This window comes from Lathyrus oleraceus, chromosome 5, assembly GCF_024323335.1.
Source record: "Lathyrus oleraceus cultivar Zhongwan6 chromosome 5, CAAS_Psat_ZW6_1.0, whole genome shotgun sequence".
NCBI classification, from domain to species: Eukaryota; Viridiplantae; Streptophyta; class Magnoliopsida; order Fabales; family Fabaceae; genus Lathyrus; species Lathyrus oleraceus.
Window position 1 is genome coordinate 498,764,893 of NC_066583.1, and position 6,181 is coordinate 498,771,073.

The window sequence follows — 6,181 nt, forward strand, 5'->3', positions numbered from 1 at the left end:
ATGTTTTGTTGTCAAACTTGTAAATACCCGTGCTATCACACAGGATTGTTATAAATAATATTATTATATAAATGTTAGTAAAATATAAAATAAATAATATATTTGATTGATTAAAATATAACAAAAAAATAAATTAAGATAGTTAAATAACTGATATAAATAATACAAATAAAATAGTTAGACACTTTCAACGTAACGATAATTTTTTTTAATTACAGTTATTTGTCTATGTATGATTTTTAGATTAATTAAACTAAAATTAAATTTAATAATTATAAAAAAAATTATTTTTATTTTGAAGATGTAAAAACCCTAAATTTAACTAATTTATTAGTGGTGAACAAATATTTATTTTATATACGAATTGTATGCACTAATAACTTTTTAATGTATAATTTATATAAAACATAAAGTAAACATAAAAAAGACGAAATTCACAAAAGATATTTGTAAGAGATAAATCATAGGTCCAAAGGGGGACGAAAGACTTATCCGGAACTCAGAAGGGGGAGTTTGGGATTTCGAATGGGGGAATAGGTTCATAAGAAGAACCAAATGTTGAATTGTTACCACATGCATATGAGTCGTTATCGTTGTCGTGAGTCACATAGTATGAATGAATTATATGCGTGAAATATGACTGTGTATGATGATGATGTTATTGTATGTGATATTGATGATAATTTGGGCACGAGAATGTGATATGTTATTGTGCATGATTGTATAGATGTTGTACTCTATTTGACATTCTATGTTGTTATTATTAAAATGAACTCTCACCCCTTCAGTTTGAATATTGTCTTCACATGGGAATCATGCAGATACTCAAGAATAGAGACGTTGTTGTGAGTGGAAGTTAGTTCTTGGAGTTATTTCTTTTAGTTTATTCATGTTAGCTTTGGTTATGCTATGATATATAACACTGGGGAGAGAATTATTTATTTTGTTTTTAAATTTTCTGAGAGACAATGCATGCTCTCGTATTTGTTTTATGTTTTAGTGTGATAGCACTTGCAGAAGACTCACGAGTCGGTATTTTTAATTTTGTTATGAAAACTATTATGATATTTTAAATTGGTATGTTTTTTGTATTATGATTCAATTGCAAAGTTATTCAGATGAGTTAGATGTCGTGTAAACATCCTAAGTGAAAATGTATGCAGTAAAATATTTTGTTGTAACCCGTATTACGGAGCAGGCTATGATTGTTGTGAGTGACACCCAATGTAATTTTATTTTGTTAATTAAATTATTTGATGATTATGCGAGGGTTTTTAGGGTGTCATATCTTGGGAGTTTGACTCGGCCTTAGGACAAGTCTCGTTCATCAGAAATGTACTTGAGATTATCGTTATTGCTGGCATGGATCCGAAAACCACTTATTCCTAAAGGACTACCACCTTCCAGGTCCCAGCATACTTGATCATCTCCATCTTCATTTCTTGGGTGATTGGTCGATTTGGATTGTTGGTATCCATCTCAGCCCCACCTGGACCGTCACATGCCCTAGTCGTGGGAGGAGAGTCGTTCTTCCATGGTATGCCCGAGTCTCCCCTAGACTTAGAGACGTCCTTAGGATTACCCTCAGCATTCACTCGTAATATCTGTACCGTGAACAAGCTCCATTATATTTCCCTGACACGTGTGTTGTTGTTGGAGTTAGACGTTGGTGAGGGAGAGGGCGATGATACTTACGACCCTTCGAAGCATGATTTTGAGAGTGGTGATAACAAGGATCACACTTTAACTAGCGATTGTAATGGGTTATATGGAGCTGAGGTGGGTGGATATTATGGTTATCATTACGTGTTGATCAACTTACCTATGGAGTAGAGTATGTGGGTGGTAGGAGTGTTTTGGTATTATATTGGAGGTGCCATGGAAATTTTTACTATGAGTGGTTGGAAATTTCTGCTTGGGACATCTCTCATGTGCGAGTGTCTGCTGAGGACTTTTATTATGGGTTGTATTCTAACTATCATCATTTTGTGTTTGGTGATGCTTTGTTGTCTATATATAATATGTTATTACGTTCTATCTTATTTATATAATTTCTTTTATAAATAAATGGTGTGCACTTAAAATGAATTTAAATACAAGATTTGTTATAACTTATATATATTAAAAAACAAAGAAGCAATATTTTTGTATGGGAAAACATTAATTGACTTATTTATGGAAATAGTACCTTTTAAAATTACACGCGGTTAAAATTTAGGGTATTACAAAATGGAGAAAAACCTAGAGGAGGAGGATGATCACTTTCTATCCTTCATGCAATAACATCTATATTATTAGAGTAATCCCTCTCCCATTTACCTGAATTTACAGCACCAAATCAATTTTGATGTGTTCTTCTTCTCCTTCTTTGACACTTGTCTCTTTTTCAATTTGCATAGCTTCTTCCTACTCACAAGTTTGGTAACTATTCTCACATTTTTACCCCTCAACTCACCTATACTTTTCTTTCTTTCCTTTATTTTTTTTAATAATTATACATTCTGCTCTAATATCATTATTTCTCTTATTTTATTACTATTCTATTATTTTAATTAAATAAAATCCACAAAAATATTAACTAATTCCTACTAGTCTCTATCTTTTTCATAAAATCACACATTTTTCCAAATGATCACATATCACATATTTATATATCACTCATTCATATATTGACCTTGTTCGTAAGGAATAGTTCAATTAGTCTAGGAAGTGGCATTCATCATGGTTTGTCGCCGTGATAAGGGTGATACATGTAAACACTTCGACGTGCAAATGTTTCTATCAAATGTGATAAATATTCTATGTATAAGATATATGTATCTTGATTTGATATTTTCCTGCTCCTTTTTATAGAGGTTTATTAGGTTTTAGGGGGCCTAGAATATTCTAATGTAAGATCATTGTCTAAATAAACAAGTGTTAGACTATAATTTATTTTGTTATCTGAAGGATCTCCTTCAATCATTTTCTAGAGTCAAATACTTTCGTATGACATGTCTGTGATTATTTCCGTGATTCTAGAATCTTCCTTGAGTTTATAGATGAAGGTAAATCATCTCTTACCTACCCTCGAGGTTTGACATTATAATGGTGTATTAATTTCAACAACCACCTCGTTTTGGTTTTAATGGCTCGTTATTGGGTCAATCATTTATTTTATTGCACTACGTTTTTAGGGAAGGAGTATAGTCTTGGTCCACGTTGGACATATATAAATGTGTTTTTAACTTTATAAATTACATCAACGTCTCGTGTATGATTTTAAGAAAAATAATTATAATATGTATATTACAACAAATATCATTTTAAAAATAAAATGAAATAAATGTTAAATTTAATTAATTAATTTATGATAATAGCTTCTTAATTTAATTACTTTTTAAAAAATAGATTAAAGAAAATATGTTAAAATAATAGTTAGTGTCATATTATATTTCTCATTTTTATGTTGATAATATTAAAAAGAATTAATTATTTAATGATTAATATTTTTCATATATGAATTGTATCATAAGTAAGTAATTATTTTAATATAAGTATTATTTTTATTTTAAACTTTTTCATTTGTAAACAAAGTGACAATAACCACTAAAATATCTTACACGACTACGAGGTTCGGGTTTGAATTTGGGATAGGTTAATATTGACATTTGTCATTGATCTAAGTCTAGATTGATATAAATCATTTTTATATGAATAATATTTAAAATTTTACTATATTTAACTAATTAATTAGTTACAAATATTTGTCTAATGTAAAAAATTTATATTCTAATAATTTGTTAAGCATCTCATTTTCTAAAAAACAACATGATAAAACAAACGTATGAAAAAATATTAGTTTATAACTTATAATTCGTTTTCATTTTGTTCCAACAATATTAATTTTAATTAAATTTATAGTTATAAAATATTTTCTTAATTGTATACTATATGAAAAACATATTATAGTCAGTATTCTTTAAAAACTAATTTCTTATATTATGATTAGTCTTATTTTAATTTAAAAAATATTTCAAAAATATTAAATTTAATAAATTAGTTAGTGACATAGCATTTTTTTTTGTGAATTGTGAGTTTCATTAACCTTTTAAATAGCTTTAAAATATAACTTTAAAATTATAATTAATGGAATATAATTATTATCATTTTTGTTGTTGAAAATATTATATAAATATCAGTTTTAACTAATTATTAATAACCTATACCCATTGCACTTTTGTGTCCTCCAATAATATTTTTAGAGGTAAATTTCTAAAAAATAAATTTTCAAAATTATAATTAATTTATCATAATTACTTTTATTTTTTATTTATGTTAGTAATATAAAAAGATATTTATGTCAACCAATGTTTTAATTATAAATATTTATTAATACTAAAATATAATTGATTTATTTTTCAAATATGAAAATTAAAATAAAGACACTATTAAAAAAAGTAAATAGTTTGTATATGAATTAATATGTGTCAAAGATATAGGTAAGTTAATCTAATAATGTTAAACCAATATTGTATAACAAATTGATATTATTGAATTACACGGAAAAAGTATAGTAATAAATTTGGTGACAATTTATTTGATTAAGCCTGATTGATGGGGCTCTCCGTCCTTCAGACGAGATTGTATGTTGAGCCTTGACTGATGATAGTCCAAGTCCCTCAGGCGAGGTTTTGAGCCCCTTAGGCGGACTTTAATCAAACCCTCAGACAAGACATTACTTAAAGTATCATGAGCTAGACTTATTTGCACCCCATGGGCTAGACTTTAGATGAGGTTGTTTTCCGTGGATGGCATAATCATCTTGTCCTTAAGGGCTGTAAGGATCTTCCTATGTAAGTCTGACGTATTCATAATTTTTTGGAAAGGCATAAATAATTTTTCTATGGAAGTCCAACACAGTTGTATTGCCTAGAAAGAGGATAAATATCCCTCTATGGAATTCTAGTAGAGTTGTATTGTCTGGAAAGGCGAGAAGGATCTTCCTATGAAAGTCTAGCATAATTGTATTGCTTGGAGATGCGACAAGGATCTTCTTGTAGAAATTCAACATAATTGTCTTGCTAGGAGAGATGAAAACTATCTTTCAGTGTAAGTCCAACATAGTCGTATTTCCTAGAGAGGTGACATAATTTTTCTACTAAAAGTTTCGCATACATGATATTGTAACCAAAATGTTTTCCCTACTCAACTAATTTTTTTTAATTACAGTTATTTGTCTATGTATGAGTTTTAGATTAATTAAACTAAAATTAAATTTAATAATTATAAAAAAAATTATTTTTATTTTGAAGATGTAAAAACCCTAAATTTAACTAATTTATTAGTGGTGAACAAATATTTATTTTATATACGAATTGTATGCACTAATAACTTTTTAATGTATAATTTATATAAAACATAAAGTAAACATAAAAAAGACGAAATTCACAAAAGATATTTGTAAGAGATAAATCATAGGTCCAAAGGGGGACGAAAGACTTATCCGGAACTCAGAAGGGGGAGTTTAAGATTTCGAATGGGGGAATAGGTTCATAAGAAGAACCAAATGTTGAATTGTTACCACATGCATATGAGTCGTTATCGTTGTTGTGAGTCACATAGTATGAATGAATTATATGCGTGAAATATGACTGTGTATGATGATGATGTTATTGTATGTGATATTGATGATAATTTGGGCACGAGAATGTGATATGTTATTGTGCATGATTGTATAGATGTTGTACTCTATTTGACATTCTATGTTGTTATTATTAAAATGAACTCTCACCCCTTCAATTTGAATATTGTCTTCACATGGGCATCATGCAGATACTCAAGAATAGAGACGTTGTTGTGAGTGGAAGTTAGTTCTTGGAGTTATTTCTTTTAGTTTATTCATGTTAGCTTTGGTTATGCTCTGATATATAACACTGGGGAGAGAATTATTTATTTTGTTTTTAAATTTTCTGAGAGACAATGCATGCTCTCGTATTTGTTTTATGTTTTAGTGTGATAGCACTTGCAGAAGACTCACGAGTCGGTATTTTTATTTTTGTTATGAAAACTATTATGATATTTTAAATTGGTATGTTTTTTGTATTATGATTCAATTACAAAGTTATTCAGATGAGTTAGATGTCGTGTAAACATCCTAAGTGAAAATGTATGCAGTAAAATATTTTGTTGTAATACCCGT